Here is a 7,500-nt window from a genome sequence, read left to right as displayed (position 1 = left end):
TTTAAGTGTTCTAACATAAGTATCATCTATTCCTCGTCGTTGAAGGACTTTCATGACGGTTAAAGTTTTGACAGAATCAGAAACTTTGACATAGTCTATAAATGCCATACGTAGTGGTTTGTCATACCCAGTTAATTGTTCCATTCATTAGCTGGTTGGTGACATGGATATTGTCAGTTGTTCAATATCCACTTCTAAAACCTGCATGCTCTCTTGTTTGAGTAAAGTCTAGTTTTCTTTCAATTTTGCCAGAATATGGTTTTTGTGAGTTTTCATATATTACTGAGAGTAAACTTATGGGGGGGGGGGTAATTTTTCAGGTATTTTACATCTCTCTTTTTACGAAATGATATAATGATAATTTTTCTTCAAGCTGAATGTATAGAACAGTCTCGCGAACATTTGGTGTAAAGTTCAACCAGATTTGCTACTATGAAATATCCTTCATCTACTTTTAAATCATTTGCTAGGCCATCTTCTTCTGCTGGTCTCTTTTTATACCTTTTACTGCCTCCTTTTTTTATTTATTTATTTTTTTACTTTTATTGTCCCTTTGGGTATCGGCTCAGATGTTTCATTATTTATATTGGAAAAGTTATTTCTTATATTTCAAATTAAAGCATTGTATTATTATTATTATTATTATTATTATTATTATTATTATTATTATTATTATTATTATTATTAGCCAAGCTACAACCCTAGTTGGAAAAGCAAGATGCTATAAGCCCAAGGGCTCCAATAGGGAAAAATAGCCCAGTGAGGAAAGGAAATAAGGAAATAAATTATTTTTCATCACCCCATCTCTTTTGTTGGTAAATCCATTTTCCTCCGTAAGATCAAATATCTGTTGGTACCCTGTTCCAAGTCTTCTTTTTATTAACTTGATACTTCTTCCTTTCTTCAATTTTTTCCTCGAATGCCTTGTGTTTTTACTTTGTTTGTTGTTTTGGTTTGTTTTGTTAATTCTATTTCTTCTCACTTGGCTTTTGCCTGCATTTCCAATGTTTCCTTTATTAATTTTTTTCTGCTTTCTGATAATTTTTCTTGATCTTGTTTAGAAAATTTTCCTCCTATCTCTTGCGTTGATTCCAATAAAAAAGTTATCAAATTACTATTAATTTGGTGTTTATTTGTTTCCATTTCGTCATGTAACTTGGAGTACCTATTTTGTATTGCTAAACTAAACTCATCATATTTTTGTCTTATTACAGAAGTGTTCATTTACTTTCTTAATTTTCTTTTTTCTTTTTTTCTTAGATATAGACAGTTTTTGCTTCTCACAATGGTCATTTGACTTTAGGTTATTTAACACTATGACATCTTTAACTAAATTAATTTTTTCATTGCGAATAAAATTTATTCGTTTTTCGTTTCATCATTCAGTCTTCTACATGTCCATTTTTTGTTCCTTTTTATATAAAAAAAAACTTGTACATAATTTTAATATTGTTTCTTTCAGCAAATTCTATAATCATGTCTCCTCTATCATTTCTTGTGCCTACTCCAAATTTGCCTACAGCTAATTCTACTCACCTTTTTTACCTACTTTACCATAAAAATCCCCCAAAACAAATGCAAATAGTTTTGTGTCTTTTTCAAGATACCTTCAGAACTTCCTCAGAAAGTTAATATTTCTTTCTATGTTGTTGGTGTATACGTTTGAATTATCATCTTTTTTTTATGCTTTTTTATTTAGTTTGATTATTGATCCTGCAATTCTATATCTAATGGTATAAAATACTTTTATATTACCTACACAATTTTTATTAACAAAAAAAAAATTCCATTTTCTTTGTTAATTTCATGTCCTCTGAAGGAAAAGATATGAACCTCTTTCAATAAGATTTTCCAATTCTTCTAATTTCACTCAATCCTATTATATCCCAATTTATTTACTTCAGCTCTTCTTGTAAAGCAGAAATATCCTCTTCCAAAGACAGGAACCTGACATGTACGTTTAGGTTCAGTTTCTAAAGGTGGTCTGTTCTAGTCTATATATATATAAACATGCATATATATATATATTTTTGGGCTCAAGCCATGTCGTCCTGATGGAAGTTCCTATAGGGTAGCTTCCTAGGGTATATTACAACTACGGCGATATTCCCAGAGAATTTACCTTAAGGTACCAGAATTCTAACTCCTGGAGCGAGTATCCCTCGTGAAAGGGATATCGCGACATATCAGAGGACGTATTCTAGACACGTCACATGGCAATCTACTACCTAAATAGAGATTCGTCTCGTAAGAGGGAGATTGACGAGATACGAATTCGGGAAGAAAAAGGGGGGAGCCGCTCCCAAGGCCTCCCAATCCCCCGATTCGTATGCGTGCCTGGCGCCAATCCTGGCGCCATCTGTATTCCTTTTTGCGTAGCTTAACAACTCGGTGTTTTTTCCTGTTTTTCTCGCAAATCTTGGATTTATTCAGCTTTTCATGGCTTCTCCGTCTTCGTTGGCCTCGGATAAGTTGAGTATAGTGTCTGTTATGTATAAATGTAGGCTCTTGGTAAATTTTGAGTGATTAATAGGATTAATCTTTGATACAAGAGCCGTAGCCTACCAGAGGTGTCCTGGACACTGTCACTCGCTAGGTATAAATTAGTTAGTCAGAGTGACATTCCTGGTTGTTTTGCTTAATAAATTTTAGCTATTTAGCGTTACATAGGATTTCCTTTCGTGCTTAGTATTATTTGGCGAAGTATTCGCCATTCTGGCCTACGCTAGGCCATGTAGCCTAGTCGTTTGGTCCTAGTACTTAATGCATGATTTTGGTTTTTCCGAGTGTAATTAAAAGTTTATTAAAGCTTTAGGCTATATTTTATACAATTTAGACTGTGTGGAATATTTCCAAGATTGTATACGTGAGAGTTTCGGTGAATTAGGTAATCGATTCTCTTGGTGCCTAGGTTAATTGCTTATGGAGCCTTAGTATACTTTATTATTCTCCCCGGTTGCTTTCTTTTCTTCGGAGAAGGTATGCAATCCCTTTCCCTCTGTTTAAGCCTTGGGCTTATCCCTAAGTGGTTTTTCCGAATTTATTTTCGATAAAACTATACTAGGGTGTTACTGTACCTTCCTGTTCCAGCAAAGTCTGGTTCAAAGAGGGACAGAACAACAGAGTTTTTTAGTCTGGTCCGTGTTGTCTGGCTTGGGGCAGAGTTCCCCTCGCTGACCTAACACTTTTAAAGGGAGCTTAGCTCCCTTAGGTCACTATCGAAGGTTTCTGTAGTATGATTCCTCCCTTTGTGATCGACCAGACTAAAGTCCTGTTGCTGTTCTTGGGGAGGATAAAATCTTCCCTTGGGAATAGCAACGCCTTCCTTGCTTTGGTGCTTTGGAAGCTGGCAAGTATTGCTGGCCCTTTCCCTTAGATCTCCCTTAGGCTAAGACAGAGTTCTTGGCTGCGGGTGATCTGTCACTAAAGCAAGGTTGGCAGGACCCTTTTGTCCCTTCCCCCTCTATCTCCGTAATGGCCTTGCCATTACTGTACTGTACCCTGCCGGCCGGCAGAGCTGGCCGGCAGGGGTATTACTGTACTGTACGTCATTCTACTTCTGGACCTAGTATAGGTTGGGATGTGGAATTGACTAAGGCCATTGCCGGCCGGCTGAGATGCTGGCCGGCAAGGGCCTTATGTTTTCGAGTGCTGCCCGGACCTCTCTTGGTCCCTCATCCATGCCTGCCGACAGAGCCGGACGGCATTGGTCAAGGAAGCCTGAATTAAGTTTCTCCCCTTCCTTATATGCACTCTTTCGGTTGCCGGGCTTTGGGGGTCGTGTACACTCTTATCCCGGCATCCATTCTATTTTCTTCTAGTGCTGTACCTGTCCCGGCTGCCGGCCTATGAGGCAGACAGCCGGGCAGGTGTAGTCTTCTGGTTCTTTTGCTGCCGGCTGGCATTGGTCTTGTACCTTTGCCGGCCGGCTTATGTCAGTCCTTGTCTGCCGGTCACCAAGAGTGTGGCCGGCAGCTAGGTACTACCTTGTGTAGTTACTGGCCGGCAGTCATTGCCGGCCAACACTGGCTGTTGCTGGCCGGCAGTTACTGCCGACGGCACAAGCATTTGAACCAGAAGGCTGCCGCCCTATAGCTGTTAAGTAGTATACTTTAAAGCTAATTGTGGTGTGTGCCGGCCGGCAAAGGCAGGCCGGCACACATCCTCCTATACTGTACTAGTATTCTTCTGTATAGCATATACAGTAAGAAGAAAACTATAGTAAAAGTTTAGGTACAGCACTGTATCTTCTAACACTATTGTGTTTTCTTGCACAGCCCTTTGCTGTTGCCCTCAGACAGGAAGCAGAGTCTTCCCCGTCTATTATCCAGGATTTTAAAATCATTGCCTAGGTGTGAGCTCCACCTGTTTCCTCTGGAAACCTTGCATTGGTTACTCTAGTAGAGATAAACCAATTTTGATTTTATTATCTGGAAAGCTGCAACAATGGGTTGTGAGGGAAACACAAGTGTGTGTCTTTCCTTTATGAATTGTTATGCTATACTATGCATATCCAGTGATACATAGTTCACTTGATACTCATGGAAATTTTTTCTCTTTACAGGAGGACCCTCCGAAGTGCGGAAATGTTTTCTGCAATGTCCGTAGCAGGAACCTCTGCGGACATGAGTGTTGTAGGAGACACGCAGCATGCGCTGTCTCTAAGGATGATCTCCAGTATTGGGACCCTCAGGTATGTACTGTATGCACTAACCTGATTACTGAGGCTTTTGATTCCCCTAGAACGACGGAATCAAGGGATATAGCTAGGGAAAAGCTCCGTACTTGGGTAAGGGGCTTCAAGAAGAACACCTCTGGCCCTTATCTTCCTAGTGAGAAGATGAGGGCGTATCTTTTTCCCCAGGCATCAGCTGAAGCAGTGATTCCCCAGCCTCAAGAGGAGATCCCCCAAGACCTAGTCCAGGTGGACGAGGAAGTCGCAGATGCGATGCAAGACATCCAGTTGTGTGACAGGATGTCTGATGTGGACGAAGGTTTGGAAGAAGACCTCCTGGCAGAAGGTCAGGATCAAGTTCAAACCCCGGATGTCGCAGAGGATGGGGTCGACGAGGTGTCGGCTACTCCGGTTCAGATGCCGGAGCCCATCCCCTCAACATCCGCTGGTCTCCCAGTAGAACTGGGACAGGCCCTCTCTTCGATTGTTGGAATGATCCAACAAATGCAGAAGGAGAATCAGGAGAAGGCGGCTGCAATGGAACTGCGTATGCAGTCCCTAGCAGAATCACATGGGCCCCGGAAAAGGCTCAATGTGAAAGACCTTCCCATATGCTCAGACGCTAACCCATGGAGGTATGCTGAGCACATGCCAATGACGACTGGTAAGATCGTCATTTCGGATAAGCTGGGTTCAGTTCTCCTAGAGGAGGTAGAATTCTGGCCCAGCAAGGCATCATATCCGGACTGCTATGTCCGGCTGAGAAAAGAACCAGCTTCAAGGGAGGAGACAGAGCCGAAAGAGGTCATTATTATGGACCATGCTAAGGCTCAAGCCCTACTTTCATCCTCGATGAAAGAGAGGGGCTTCTCGAATTCGAAGGTAGCAGCATTGAACAAGAAGCTCCCTTCTTTTGTGTCCTCTTCTGATAGAGCCTTCCCCTTTTTACAAAAAGGGTTTGCGGCTGTCCTAAAGGCAATCGAGGCCGGCAAGCCTTGCCCCTCCCTGGAGGAGTGTAAACCCTTGTCGCTGGCTCTGCCTATGGACCACAAGGACTGGAAGGATGTCCATCTAACATTCTCAGTGGGAAAGTTGGAGGCTGATATTGCCGGACGGCAATTCGGCGAGGACCTCCCCAAGTTGTCCGAATTTCTTTTACGAAGAGAGTTCGAGACAAAAGAAAGACTGGCTGCCTCAATGTCTCATCAGACTACTCTTGAGACAATGGCAAGTGACCCTAAGGTCCATGAAATGTTCATGGTTGTGGCTAAGTCTCACCTAGCCACAGTGACGAAGGACCTTTATGGCTTCGTCAAGGCAAGGAGAGCTTGCAGGGAGTTCGTGTTCACCGGGGCTTCGGTGAGACACGAGCCAAGGAAGTTAATATCCTCCAACATTTGGGGAAAAGACCTTTTCCCTACCGATGTGGTCAAAGAGGTTGTTGATAAGGCCGCCGTGGAGAATAGAAACCTTCTCCAGAAGTGGGGCCTGGCTATCAAAAGAAAATCTTCCCCGGATGAGGGTCCTCAACCTAAGAGGAAGAATATGAGGACTAGGCTACCGTCTCGGCCAGCCAAGCCTTATAGACAGCAACAGCAACTGCAATTGCCTTTGCCTCCAGTGCCCCAGATGGTGGCACAAACCCCGACTACTTTTCAGTGGGTACCCCAGGCTGTGCCAGGTCAGTCAACCACATTCACCCCAACGTTCGAAGGACAGTCTTCTTCCTTTCGTGCAAAGCCTAGAGGAGCAGCCAGAGGCTCGTCTAGGCGCCCCTCAAGGGGAAGGGGATTCAGAGGTGGTCGTGGTCAAGGAGGCAAGACCTCAGGACGGCAGTCCAAGTGAAACGATACCGGTAGGAGGGAGACTAATGAAATTTTGGGATCGCTGGACCTTCGATCCCTGGGCCCAAAGCCTACTCAAGAATGGACTGGGTTGGAGCTGGTACAGCACTCCACCCCCATGCCTTCGGTTTTTCCAACACTCCACCCCCATTTTGGAGGAGTACGTTCAAGAACTGTTGGAGAAAAATGTGATCCGAAAGGTGAAGTCCATCAAATTCCAAGGGAGGCTGTTTTGTGTTCCCAAGAAAGACTCGGAAAAGCTCAGAGTCATTCTGGACTTGTCACCACTCAACAAGTTCATAGTGAATTGCAAATTCAAGATGCTAACACTGCAACACATAAGGACCTTACTGCCCAAGAGGGCATACTCAGTCTCTATAGACTTGTCAGACGCCTATTGGCACATCCCGATCAGCCGTCGACTCTCCCCCTACCTAGGGTTCAGGCTACAACGGAAACTGTACGCCTTCAGAGCCATGCCATTCGGGCTAAACATAGCCCCAAGGATTTTCACGAAGCTTGCGAGCGCAGCTCTCAAACAATTACGCCTAAAGGGAATTCAGGTAGTAGCCTACCTGGACGACTGGCTGGTGTGGGCAGCATCCGAGACCGAATGCTTACAAGCTTCCAGTCAGGTGATCCAGTTCCTAGAGTACCTAGGCTTCAAGATCAACAAGAAAAAGTCTCGACTTTCTCCATCCCAAAAGTTCCAGTGGCTGGGAATCCACTGGGACCTTTTGTCACACAGTTTCTCCATCCCAATGAAGAAAAGGAAGGAGATAGCGGGCTCTGTCAAGAGACTTCTAGATTCCAAATGGATATCAAGACGCGAACAGGAGAGGGTACTAGGCTCTCTCCAGTTTGCTTCAGTGACAGACCCAGTGCTAAGAGCACAGCTAAAGGATGCAACCGGAGTTTGGAGAAGGTATGCATCAAACGCGCGAAGAGACCTGAGAAGACCAGTGCCGCCTCGGCTATGTA

This window comes from Palaemon carinicauda, chromosome 7 (genome assembly GCF_036898095.1).
Source record: "Palaemon carinicauda isolate YSFRI2023 chromosome 7, ASM3689809v2, whole genome shotgun sequence".
Lineage (NCBI taxonomy): Eukaryota > Metazoa > Arthropoda > Malacostraca > Decapoda > Palaemonidae > Palaemon > Palaemon carinicauda.
The sequence above is the reverse complement of the archived record's forward strand: the minus strand, read 5'-3'. Positions refer to the sequence as shown.